This window comes from Oncorhynchus masou, unplaced genomic scaffold, assembly GCF_036934945.1.
Source record: "Oncorhynchus masou masou isolate Uvic2021 unplaced genomic scaffold, UVic_Omas_1.1 unplaced_scaffold_7595, whole genome shotgun sequence".
Taxonomy (NCBI): Eukaryota; Metazoa; Chordata; class Actinopteri; order Salmoniformes; family Salmonidae; genus Oncorhynchus; species Oncorhynchus masou.
Window position 1 is genome coordinate 1 of NW_027014061.1, and position 14,473 is coordinate 14,473.

Genomic DNA, 14,473 nt, shown 5'->3' on the forward strand with positions numbered 1-14,473 from the left:
GGGACACTTAGACACACATCTAGGGAGCATCTCAATAGTGTAACATCAGGCCTGGACCCGGGGCACTTAGACACACATCTAGGGAGCATCTCAATAGTGTAACATCAGGCCTGGACCCGGGGCACTTAGACACACATCTAGGGAGCATCTCAATAGTGTAACATCAGGCCTGGACCCGGGACACTTAGACACACATCTAGGGAGCATCTCAATAGTGTAACATCAGGCCTGGACCCGGCACTTAGACACACATCTAGGGAGCATCTCAATAGTGTAACATCAGGCCTGGACCCGGCACTTAGACACACATCTAGGGAGCATCTCAATAGTGTAACATCAGGCCTGGACCCGGCACTTAGACACACATCTAGGGAGCATCTCAATAGTGTAGTGTCTGCCTCCTCGTCTCCTTTCTTCTGTCAGCAGTGATGCTCCAAAGGGAGAAAAAGGACAAGAAACATCATCAATCAATAAATCAATCAATCAAGGTCCACTCACGTGTTTTCTGAAGAGCTCCATGTGGGGTCCGAGCGTTTGGGGGTCGGCGTCGTGGACAAACTGCATCACCTCATCCACAGACCAGGAGGAAGGGGCGTTCCCGGCCCCGTTCCCCGCTGCAGCCTCCCGGTCTGCAGCTGCCAGGTGCTCAGGACCTGTGGTGGAGCTCGCAGCTGAACAACAGAACACACAGACAGAGCAGCAGAGAGTCAGAATTCAATACTCACCGTTCTAGTTAACCACCATGAATACTAATCCTTTCTGATTTTACAAGGCGGCAGGTAGCCTGGTGGTCAGAGCGTTGGCGGCAGGTAGCCTGGTGGTCAGAGCGCTGGACTAGTAACCGAAAGGTTTCAAATCCCCGCGCTGACAAGGTGCCGTTCTGACCCTGAACAAGGCAGTTAACCCACTGTTCCTAGGCTGTCATTGAAAATAAGAATTTGTTCTTAACTGACTTGCCTCGTTAAATAAAGAAAATGACTTTACAGGGAAGGCACAACATATCCATGGCATTGTCCACTAGGTGGCAGTGCTAGACAACATATTTACTGCTACCTGACTACACTTCTGTTAAACGAATGAAAATATAAACACCATCGCTTTTCTTGAACTAACTTGTCTTGCTAGCACTGTCTTAGCTGCTTCATCCGGGAAAATGTACTGACTATGACTGAGATGTGGTTGTCTCACCTAGCTATCTTAAGATGAATGCACTAACTAAGTCGCTCTGGATACGAGCGTCTGCTAAGTTACTAAAATGTTGGAATGTGATCTGCTCCAACACAGGAAGCCTAACCCCCCCAAAAAAAAAAAATCAACATTCAAACAAACGTAAATGGCCAACTAGAATCTAGAGGCACACACAAGGCCCGCCCAGTCAGCCAGCCAATGGGGTTTAAGCTCTTACAAGGCCTACCTTCCACTCTTCTCTGTAGCCCTCTGGACCCCAGGTCGGAAGGGTTGGGGGCCAGGCGCCTGAGGGGTGGTGGTGGGGGGTGACCAGGGCCAGACCCAGGGTAGTAGGGGCTGCTGGACCCCTGGCCACGGTACTCTGAGGTGGTGCGTTGTGTCAGGGGGCGAGGGGTCATGGAGGGAGAGGTGGAGGTGTCCATAGGGTCCTCAGTCAAACCGTTCTCACTGCGAGGAAGGGGCTCTGATGGAGGGTAAGAGAGGTAGGATCGTCAGCGTATAGACACACACACTAATACAGTGTCACACACACATGAATTATTCAAGTAAAATGCCATCTAATAATGTGTCATGAGAAGCTAAGCAAGTGTTTGATGATTGGTGATTAATCATGAAGTGGTAGCTTAGCCGTTAGCTGCTTGGTGATCGGTGATTAATCATGAAGTGGTAGCTTAGCCGTTAGCTGCTTGGTGATTAATCATGAAGTGGTAGCTTAGCCGTTAGCTGCTTGGTGATCAGTGATTTAATCATGAAGTGGTAGCTTAGCCGTTAGCTTGGTGATCAGTGATTAATCATGAAGTGGTAGCTTAGCCGTTAGCTGGTGATTAATCATGAAGTGGTTGCTTAGCCGTTAGCTGCTTGGTGATTAATCATGAAGTTGTAGCTTAGCCATTAGCTGCTTGGTGATTAATCACGAAGTGGTAGCTTAGCCGTTAGCTGCTTGGTGATCAGTGATTAATCATGAAGTGGTAGCTTAGCCGTTAGCTGCTTGGTGATCGGTGATTAATCATGAAGTGGTTGCTTAGCCGTTAGCTGCTTGGTGATTAATCACGAAGTGGTAGCTTAGCCGTTAGCTGCTTGGTGATCAATCATGAAGTGGTAGCTTAGCCGTTAGCTGCTTGGTGATTGGTGATTAATCATGAAGTGGTAGCTTAGTCGTTAGCTGCTTGGTGATCAATCATGAAGTGGTAGCTTAGCCGTTAGCTGCTTGGTGATCGGTGATTAATCATGAAGTGGTAGCTTAGCCGTTAGCTGCTTGGTGATTAATCATGAAGTGGTAGCTTAGCCGTTAGCTGCTTGGTGATTGGTGATTAATCATGAAGTGGTAGCTTAGCCATTAGTTGCTGATGCAATTACATTGAACAGTGGCAGGTCATCAATATCTGTACAGTTACTAAAACTTCATTAATAAACTATACAAGCAGAAGTTTTAATTAACCAAACAGCAGTTATGCATTAAGGAAAATGTTTCAATAATGTAGAATCAGGAGGTAATAAGAAGGAAGACGATTGGCCACAACTATCACGCTACTGAGGACACGAGGAAGTGGTTATTTGTATTAATTCAGTAGAGTGGTCCTTCTAGTTAATCACAGTGCCCAGTCCAGCACTGGGCTGCATCTTAATAGTGTAGAGATGCTTCCTCTCCTTCTAGTTAATCACAGTGCCCAGTCCAGCACTGGGCTGCATCTTAATAGTGTAGAGAGGCTTCCTCTCCTTCTAGTTAATCACAGTGCCCAGTCCAGCACTGGGCTGCATCTTAATAGTGTAGAGAGGCTTCCTCTCCTTCTAGTTAATCACAGTGCCCAGTCCAGCACTGGGCTGCATCTTAATAATGTAAGGCTTCCTCTCCTTCTAGTTAATCACAGTGCCCAGTCCAGCACTGGGCTGCATCTTAATATAGAGATGCTTCCTCTCCTTCTAGTTAATCACAGTGCCCAGTCCAGCACTGGGCTGCATCTTAATAGTGTAGAGGCTTCCTCTCCTTCTAGTTAATCACAGTGCCCAGTCCAGCACTGGGCTGCATCTTAATAGTGTAGAGGCTTCCTCTCCTTCTAGTTAATCACAGTGCCCAGTCCAGCACTGGGCTGCATCTTAATAGTGTAGAGATGCTTCCTCTCCTTCTAGTTAATCACAGTGCCCAGTCCAGCACTGGGCTGCATCTTAATAGTGTAGAGTTAATCACAGTGCCCAGTCCAGCACTGGGCTGCATCTCCTTCCTTCTCCAGCACTGGGCTGCATCTTAATAGTGTAATCTCCCTTCTAGTTAATCACAGTGCCCAGTCCAGCACTGGGCTGCATCTTAATAGTGTAGAGGCTTCCTCTCCTTCTAGTTAATCACAGTGCCCAGTCCAGCACTGGGCTGCATCTTAATAGTGTAGAGATGCTTCCTCTCCTTCTAGTTAATCACAGTGCCCAGTCCAGCACTGGGCTGCATCTTAATAGTGTAGAGGCTTCCTCTCCTTCTAGTTAATCACAGTGCCCAGTCCAGCACTGGGCTGCATCTTAATAGTGTAGGAGAGGCTTCCTCTCCTTCTAGTTAATCACAGTGCCCAGTCCAGCACTGGGCTGCATCTTAATAGTGTAGAGAGGCTTCCTCTCCTTCTAGTTAATCACAGTGCCCAGTCCAGCATTGAACTACATCTGTCGTGTAGAGGCTTCCTCTCCTCATTTCATCTGCACTGACATTAAAGAACTGGACAGGTGTAAGTCCATTCCTGGGTAGCTATCCTCCATTTAGCTTTTCCTATCCTGTATTTTGTGCTTATATATCAGTGCTGAAGGAGACGAGATGACAAAGGGAAGGACAGGAGGTCATTTCAAACTATTGAGATGTATCCCCAGTGAGTGCACCAGGGGTCGCTCTGAGGCTGAGGGGTGTTAGTGTACTTTCCGAGGGTGTGCCTCTGTGCTGTGCAGCCGTTTGGAGGAGGACAGGGGAGAAGGGTAAAGGTTACAGTCCCTGTCTCTGTCCATCTGGAAGCGCCTGCCTTCTCCTCCGGAGCCTCTGGTCATGGACAAGGCCTCTGACATCTCTTCTTTACTGAAGACAACAGAGGGACAAGAGACGGCATCAGCTACTGCCAACCGAGGGCCACTGAGATCTCTATAGACTTGTGTTTATAGAGGGGTCTGATGTTTCATCAGCTACTGCCAACCGAGGGCCACTGAGATCTCTATAGACTTGTGTTTATAGAGGGGTCTGATGTTTCATCAGCTACTGCCAACCGAGGGCCACTGAGATCTCTATAGACTTGTGTTTATAGAGGGTCTGATGTTTCATCAGCTACTGCCAACCGAGGGCCACTGAGATCTCTATAGACTTGTGTTTATAGAGGGGTCTGATGTTTCATCAGCCACTGCCAACCGAGGGCCACTGAAATCTCTATAGACTTGTGTTTATAGAGGGGTCTGATGTTTCATGAGGGTCAGTGACCTGTTGAAGGAAATGCGATGACATCATAGATGACCAATGGAATACTAGAGAAATAGCCACTGTTTCTAATGTGACTGTTGATGGTGTAGGTTGATGGAAAATACATGCTGGCTTGTGGCTTTGTGACAAAGATAAGGAAAAGCTCACACACACACACACACACACACACACACACAAACACACACACACACACACACACACCATGGTTTGCAGGCATTACCTGACGTGCTCCTGTCGTAGGCTGTGTGTCCAGTGGAGGCCATGAATGCAGGGCTGAAGGGTTGGGAGGAGAACAGGTTGTCACTCTGCAGCTGGTGACACAGAGTCTCCATGAACCTGAGCACAAAGGAGGCAGAGGAGGCCTGTGGCAGCTTGACATAGTGGATCCCCCCATCAGACTGCACTGCAGGATGGGAGACAGAACAGATAGACACAGTCATATGGTATCTAGCTGATTACAGAGGCACTGAAGGCCTGTGGCAGCTTGACATAGTGGATCCCCCCATCAGACCACACTGCAGGATGGGAGACAGAACAGATAGACACAGTCATATGGTATCTAGCTGATTACAGAGGCACTGAAGGCCTGGGACAGCAAGAGGGCCTACAAACCTGACTTAGTTACATCAGCTCTGTCAGGAGGAATGGGCCAAAATTCACCCAACTTATTGTGGGGTTACCCGAAACGTTTGACCCAAGTTAAACAATTTAAAGGCAATGTTAGAAAATACAAATTGAGTGTTTGTAAACTTCTGACCCACTGGGAATGTGATGAAAGATATAAAAGCTGAAAGAAATAATTCTCTCTACTATTATTCTGACATTTCACATTCTTAATATAAAGTGCTGACCCTAACTGACCTAAAACAGGGAATTTTTACTAGGATTAAATGTCAGGAATTGTGAAAAACTAAGTTTAAATGTGTTTGGCTAAGGTGTATGTAAACATCCGACTTCAACTGTATGTATCTGGGCTGAGAGAGGCAGGCAGAGGCACTCAGCAGATGGAGATGTGACTGACTTTACCAGACATACATCACATAGCTCTTTACCTAGCTGTTGAAACACTATCTGTTGGGGACCTGACCATACCATATTATCACCATACTTATGCATGGAGATTCTCACAATTCTATATCTATTGCGATTCGATACTGTGTTCCAAACATATTGCTCACCATTTAGCTGCTGTAGAGGAAGAAGAGAGAACCATGAGAACCATGATTCTATGGCGCAATAACAGACATGATTATTTGGTTTCTATGGCGCAGTAAAGACATTATTATTTGGTTTCTATGGCGCAGTAACAGACATGATTATTTGGTTTCTACGGCACAATAACAGACATGATTATTTGGTTTCTATGGCGCAGTAAAGACATTATTATTTGGTTTCTATGGTGCAGTAAAATACATGATTATTTGGTTTCTATGGTGCAGTAAAGACATTATTATTTGGTTTCTATGGTGCAGTAAAGACATTATTTTTTGGTTTCTATGGCGCAGTAAAGACATTATTATTTGGTTTCTATGGCGCAGTAAAGACATTATTATTTGGTTTCTATGGTGCAGTAAAGACATTATTATTTGGTTTCTATGGCGCAGTAAAGACATTATTATTTGGTTTCTATGGTGCAGTAAAGACATTATTATTTGGTTTCTATGGCGCAGTAAAGACATTATTATTTGGTTTCTATGGCGCAGTAAAGACATTATTATTTGGTTTCTATGGTGCAGTAAAGACATTATTATTTGGTTTCTTTGGTGCAGTAAAGACATTATTATTTGGTTTCTATGGCGCAGTAAAATACATGATTATTTGGTTTCTATGGTGCAGTAAAGACATTATTATTTGGTTTCTATGGTGCAGTAAAGACATTATTATTTGGTTTCTGTGGCAGAGTAAATACATTATTATTTGGTTTCTATGGTGCAGTAAAGACATTATGATTTGGTTTCTATGGCGCAGTAAAAACATTATTATTTGGTTTCTATGGTGCAGTAAAGACATTATTATTTGGTTTCTATGGTGCAGTAACAGATGGCCCAGCATCAGATGACCCCCCACACACACACGGACTGGGACCCCCCGGGGAGCCCCTCCCAAACCAGGTTACGGACGCATGTCACTTCTCATTACCCCCAGACACATGACATCAGCTGCTGCACACCTCTTTATCCCACCAGGCATTATCCAGTGCACCATGTGGGCTCTGCAGCCTCAACCAATTCCTACCGCCTGATTGAATCCCCAGCCTACCCCCATATTCCCATTTGGAATTCGCCATTATTTTAATGAGGACTGAGGAACTATTTGAATATGTAGAGTCTGTGTAGAGTAGACGGTCTAGGGGCCGGGGTGTTCTTCTGGCTTCTTCATCATGTCACCACTGTGGAGTAGCAACACTAGTGTTTCTGTCCAGTGAGAGTTGGACCATCTGGGTTCGAACCCGAGTCTCCGACACAATACAGGACTGTGTTAGCGAGCTGAACTAAAGGCTACAGGCATTAGCTTGAAGTCTTCAGCTCACAGGCAAGCTCAGTTACTCATCACGTCAGCACAGCAGTTCACCGACCCTCCTTCATTACACAACCATAGAACACCTCGTGATGTCATGAGAACAATGCAATACTACACTAGCTATAACCACAGACCATATATCAGGACAGGCCCCAGCTAAAATTGCTGACCAACTATTCCATTCTGATGTATAAGGGATTACATGACATCAGCCTATCTAGGGTTATACATCTATGGCTAAATATACTTCTGATGATCTCTCCTCCTATCTAGAGTTATATACATCTAAGGGTTATACATCTATGGCTATAATACCTCTGATGATCTCTCCTCCTGTCTAGGGTTATACAATGGCTATAATACCTCTGATGATTCTCCTCCTATCTAGAGTTATACATCTATGGCTATAATACCTCTGATATACATACCTCTGATGATCTCTCACTCCTGTCTAGGGTTATACATCTATGGCTATAATACCTCTGATGATCTCCCCTCCTGTCTAGGGTTAACATACCTCTTGATGATCTCTCCTCCTGTCCATCCTATCTATCTCCCCTCCTGTCTAGGGTTATACATCTATGGCTATAATACCTCTGATGATCTCTCCTCCTGTCTAGGGTTATACATCTATGGCTATAATACCTCTGATGATCTCTCCTCCTGTCTAGGGTTATACATCTATGGCTATAATACCTCTGATGATCTCTCCTCCTGTCTAGGGTTATACATCTATGGCTATAATACACTGATGATCTCTCCTCCTATCTAGGGTTATACATCTATGACTATAATACCTCCTGATGATCTCTCCTCCTGTCTAGGGGTTATACATCTATGGCTATAATACCTCTGATGATCTCTCCCTCCTGTCTAGGGGTTCTATATCTATGGCTATAATACCTGATGATGTCTAGGGTTCTATATCTATGACTATAATACCTCTGATGATCTCTCCTCCTGTCTAGGGTTCTATATCTATGGCTATAATACCTATGATGATCTCTGCTAACATACCTCTGATGATCTCTCCTCTGTCTAGGGTTCTATATCTATGGCTATAATACCTCTGGTGATCTCTGCTAACATACCTCTGATGATCTCTCCTCCTGTCTAGGGTTCTATATCTATGGCTATAATACCTCTGATGATCTCTGCTAACATACCTCTGATGATCTCTCCTCCTGTCTAGGGTTATATATCTATGACTATAATACCTCTGATGATCTCTCCTCCTGTCTAGGCTATATCTATGGCTATAATACCTCTGGTGATCTCTGCTAACATACCTCAGTGATCTCTCCTCCGTCGGACTGCGACTGTAGGAAGCTGAAGAGGAAGGTTGGTTGGGCACAGTCCACACATGCCTGAACAGCCTGCTGTAGGACAGTGTTGACGGGACCCGGCCCAAAGTGGTAAGCTGCTGCAACTGCTTCCTGTCCAGGTGTGGACCGCAGGCTCCGTGCTTGTTCACGTACACACACACTGGGGTGAAGGTCAGGGTCAGGAAGCACGAGAAAATGTCCTAAAGCCTCATTCTAGATGGACCGGTTAAATCACTCAGAACAATGACCAGCTGGACTGCTCTAGGTGGAAGTTAAATGACCAGAACAATGACCAGTTGGACTGCTCTAGATGGACCAGTTAAATCCTCAGAACAAGGGACCAGTTGGACTGCTCTAGATGGACCAGTTAAATCACTCAGAACAAGGGACCAGTTGGACTGCTCTAGATGGACCTGTTAAATCACTCAGAACAATGACCAGTTAGACTGTCTAGATGGACCTGTTAAATCACTCAGAACAATGACCAGTTGGACTGCTCTAGATGGACCAGTTAAATCACTCAGAACAAGGACCAGCTGGACTGCTCTAGATGGACCAGTTAAATCACTCAGAACAAGGGACCAGCTGGACTGCTCTAGATGGACCAGTTAAATCACTCAGAACAAAGGGACCAGCTGGACTGCTCTAGATGGACCAGTTAAATCACTCAGAACAAGGGACCAGCTGGACTGCTCTAGATGGACCAGTTAAATCACTCAGAACAAGGGACCAGCTGGACTGCTCTAGATGGACCAGTTAAATCACTCAGAACAATGACCAGCTGGACTGCTCTAGATGGACCAGTTAAATCACTCAGAACAAGAGACCAGCTGGACTGTCTAGATGGACCAGTTAAATCACTCAGAACAAGGGACCAGCTGGACTGCTCTAGATGGACCTGTTAAATCACTCAGAACAATGACCAGCTGGACTGCTCTAGATGGACCTGTTAAATCACTCAGAACAAGGGACCAGCTGGACTGCTCTAGATGGACCAGTTAAATCACTCAGAACAAGGGACCAGCTGGACTGCTCTAGATGGACCAGTTAAATCCTCAGAACAAGGGACCAGCTGGACTGCTCTAGATGGACCAGTTAAATCACTCAGAACAAGGGACCAGTTGGACTGCTCTAGATGGACCAGTTAAATCACTCAGAACAAGGGGACCAGTTGGACTGCTCTAGATGGACCAGTTAAATCACTCAGAACAAGGGACCAGTTGGACTGCTCTAGATGGACCAGTTAAATCACTCAGAACAAGGGACCAGCTGGACTGCTCTAGATGGACCAGTTAAATCACTCAGAACAAGGGACCAGCTGGACTGCTCTAGATGGACCAGTTAAATCACTCAGAACAAGGGACCAGCTGGACTGCTCTAGATGGACCAGTTAAATCACTCAGAACAAGGGACCAGCTGGACTGCTCTAGATGGACCAGTTAAATCACTCACAACAAGGGACCAGTTGGACTGCTCTAGGTGGACCAGTTAAATCACTCAGAACAATGGACCAGCTGGACTGCTCTAGGTGGACCAGTTAAATCACTCAGAACAAGGGGACCAGCTGGACTGCTCTAGATGGACCAGTTAAATCACTCAGAACAAGGGACCAGTTGGACTGCTCTAGATGGACCAGTTAAATCACTCAGAACAAGAGACCAGCTGGACTGCTCTAGATGGACCAGTTAAATCACTCAGAACAATGACCAGTTGGACTGCTCTAGATGGACCAGTTAAATCACTCAGAACAAGGGACCAGTTGGACTGCTCTAGATGGACCAGTTAAATCACTCAGAACAAGGGACCAGTTGGACTGCTCTAGATGGACCTGTTAAATCACTCAGAACAATGACCAGTTGGACTGCTCTAGATGGACCTGTTAAATCACTCAGAACAATGACCAGTTGGACTGCTCTAGATGGACCAGTTAAATCACTCAGAACAAGGGACCAGCTGGACTGCTCTAGATGGACCAGTTAAATCACTCAGAACAAGGGACCAGCTGGACTGCTCTAGATGGACCAGTTAAATCACTCAGAACAAGGGACCAGCTGGACTGCTCTAGATGGACCAGTTAAATCACTCAGAACAAGGGACCAGCTGGACTGCTCTAGATGGACCAGTTAAATCACTCAGAACAAGGGACCAGCTGGACTGCTCTAGATGGACCAGTTAAATCACTCAGAACAATGACCAGCTGGACTGCTCTAGATGGACCAGTTAAATCACTCAGAACAAGAGACCAGCTGGACTGCTCTAGATGGACCAGTTAAATCACTCAGAACAAGGGACCAGCTGGACTGCTCTAGATGGACCTGTTAAATCACTCAGAACAATGACCAGCTGGACTGCTCTAGATGGACCTGTTAAATCACTCAGAACAAGGGACCAGCTGGACTGCTCTAGATGGACCAGTTAAATCACTCAGAACAAGGGACCAGCTGGACTGCTCTAGATGGACCAGTTAAATCACTCAGAACAAGGGACCAGCAAGATGGACCAGTTAAATCACTCAGAACAAGGGACCAGTTGGACTGCTCTAGATGGACCAGTTAAATCCTCAGAACAAGGGGACCAGTTGGACTGCTCTAGATGGACCAGTTAAATCACTCAGAACAAGGGACCAGTTGGACTGCTCTAGATGGACCAGTTAAATCACTCAGAACAAGGGACCAGCTGGACTGCTCTAGATGGACCAGTTAAATCCTCAGAACAAGGGACCAGCTGGACTGCTCTAGATGGACCAGTTAAATCACTCAGAACAAGGGACCAGCTGGACTGCTCTAGATGGACCAGTTAAATCACTCAGAACAAGGGACCAGCTGGACTGCTCTAGATGGACCAGTTAAATCACTCACAACAAGGGACCAGTTGGACTGCTCTAGGTGGACCAGTTAAATCACTCAGAACAATGGACCAGCTGGACTGCTCTAGGTGGACCAGTTAAATCACTCAGAACAAGGGACCAGCTGGACTGCTCTAGATGGACCAGTTAAATCACTCAGAACAAGGGACCAGTTGGACTGCTCTAGATGGACCAGTTAAATCACTCAGAACAAGAGACCAGCTGGACTGCTCTAGATGGACCAGTTAAATCACTCAGAACAAGGGACCAGTTGGACTGCTCTAGGTGGACCAGTTAAATCACTCAGAACAAGGGACCAGTTGGACTGCTCTAGATGGACCAGTTAAATCACTCAGAACAAGAGACCAGATGGACCAGTTAAATCACTCAGAACAAGGGACCAGCTGGACTGCTCTAGATGGACCAGTTAAATCACTCAGAACAAGGGACCAGTTGGACTGCTCTAGATGGACCAGTTAAATCACTCAGAACAAGAGACCAGATGGACCAGTTAAATCACTCAGAACAAGGGACCAGTTGGACTGCTCTAGATGGACCAGTTAAATCACTCAGAACAAGGGACCAGCTGGACTGCTCTAGATGGACCAGTTAAATCACTCAGAACAAGGGACCAGTTGGACTGCTCTAGATGGACCAGTTAAATCACTCAGAACAAGAGACCAGATGGACCAGTTAAATCACTCAGAACAAGGGACCAGTTGGACTGCTCTAGATGGACCAGTTAAATCACTCAGAACAAGAGACCAGATGGACCAGTTAAATCACTCAGAACAAGGGACCAGCTGGACTGCTCTAGATGGACCAGTTAAATCACTCAGAACAAGGGACCAGCTGGACTGCTCTAGATGGACCAGTTAAATCACTCAGAACAAGGGACCAGCTGGACTGCTCTAGATGGACCAGTTAAATCACTCAGAACAAGGGGACCAGTTGGACTGCTCTAGATGGACCAGTTAAATCACTCAGAACAAGGGACCAGTTGGACTGCTCCAGCGTGTGAATATATACTGAGTGTACCAAACATTAGGAAGACCTTCCTAACATGGAGTTGCACCCCCTTTTCCCCTCAGAACAGCCTCAATTCGTCCAGGCCTGGACTCTACAAGGTGTAGAAAGCGTTCCAAAGAGATGCTGGACCATATTGACTCTAATGCTTCCCACAGTTGCGTCAAGTTGGCTGGATGTCCTTTGAGTGGTGGACCATTCTTGATACACACAGGAAACTGTTGAGTGTGAAAACCCCAGCAGCGTTGCAGTTCTTTACCCAAACCGGTGTGCCTGCCACCTACTACCATACCCCATTCAAAGGCACTTAAATCCTTTGTTTTGCCCATTCACCCTCTGAATGACACACAAACACAATCCATGTTCCAATTGTCTCAAGGCTTAAAATTCCTTGTTTAACCTGTCTCCTCCTTCATCTACACTGATTGAAGTGGATTTAACAAGTGACATCAATAAGGGATCATAGCTTCAACCTGGATTCACCTGGTCAGTCTATGTCAAGGAAAGATCAGGTGTTCCTAATGTTCCAGCTGGACTGTTCCAGCAGTCAGAACAAGAGACTGTTCCAGCAGTCCAGCTGGTCTCTTGTTCTGAGTGTTAATACGATCTGTTAAACTGCATCAATGTTAATGTTTATCTGACAGGACTGAGTCTTACCTGTGGAGACCACTCCAGGGCTGTTGTCCTTAATCCTTAATAATAATGTTAATCTGACAGGACTGAGTCTTACCTGTGGAGACCACTCCAGGGCTGTTGTCCTTAATCCTTATGTTAATGTTTATCTGACAGGACTGAGTCTTACCTGTGGAGACCACTCCAGGGCTGTTGTCCTTAATCCTTAATAATAATGTTAATGTTTATCTGACAGGACTGAGTCTTACCTGTGGAGACCACTCCAGGGCTGTTGTCCTTAATCCTTATGTTAATGTTTATCTGACAGGACTGAGTCATACCTGTGGAGACCACTCCAGGGCTGTTGTCCTTAATCCTTATGTTAATGTTTATCTGACAGGACTGAGTCTTACCTGTGGAGACCACTCCAGGGCTGTTGTCCTTAATCCTTATGTTAATGTTTATCTGACAGGACTGAGTCTTACCTGTGGAGACCACTCCAGGGCTGTTGTCCTTAATCCCCTTATGTTAATGTTTATCTGACAGGACTGAGTCTTACCTGTGGAGACCACTCAGGGCTGTTGTCCTTGGGTCCATGAACGTTGATCAGTCTGGTCTCAGAGGCTGTAGTATTACAGAGCCTGTCCCCGGAGGGCAGCACACGTGGCTTCCTCTGAACAAACACAACCTTTTTTTATTTCACATTTATTTAACCAGAACAAATTCTTATTTTCAATGACGGCCTAGGAACAGTGGGTTAACTGCCTGTTCAGGGGCAGAACGACATATTTGTACCTTGTCAGCTCGGGGGTTTGAACTTGCAACCTTCCGGTTACTAGTCCAACGCTCTAACCACTAGGCTACCCTGCCGTTCACTGACAACTCTCCCCTATCATATACCGACACGACACAGCACCCCTACTGTAGTAATACCACTGTGATGTCGTCATACAACATTGTGTAAAGTGATTGGACTGGAGGGAAAATGTGTTAACTGGAGCCAATCGCTGCAACCAGTCACACATTTCATTAAACAGACAGACAATACAACTGCTGTTCCAATAAGCATACTTTTTCAGTCCAGTACTAAACTCAATCTGGATCAGGAAACTGGTTCATTGACCATAGGCCCTTACCTTGCTCCCAGGCTTGGGCCCCCTCTTCTTATGGGGTCTGGGTGCCAGCTGGGGCCCGGAGACCTGTGGCGTCCCATTCAGAGCAGCCTCCGCCGCTGCCTCCGCCGCTGCCTTGAGCAGGGCGATGGTCTGCAGTTTGGGGCGCCGGCCCCGGACACCCTTCCGCACGGGCAGAGGGCAGCGGATGGGGCAGAGCGATATGAGGAGGGGGACTGCATGGAGCGTCTGGAGGGGGGGGAGGGAGGAGGCTGGGAGGAAGAGGGCCTTGGGGAGGGTGACTGAAACGAGAGGAAAGGCAGAAGGTGGAATTAGAAAATCATGATGGGAAGTTATTTGCCACTGCACCATCAGCAGGAATTCAGTCATCAACAACAACTGAAAACAT

The 14,473-nt window shown here is 46.3% G+C and overlaps 1 pseudogene; it reads right to left on the reverse strand.

Annotated features, from left to right (window-relative positions):
• Nucleotides 1-498: 498 nt before the first annotated feature.
• On the reverse strand, nucleotides 499-14,366 carry LOC135537379 (sex comb on midleg-like protein 2; annotated as a pseudogene).
• Nucleotides 14,367-14,473: the final 107 nt, after the last annotated feature.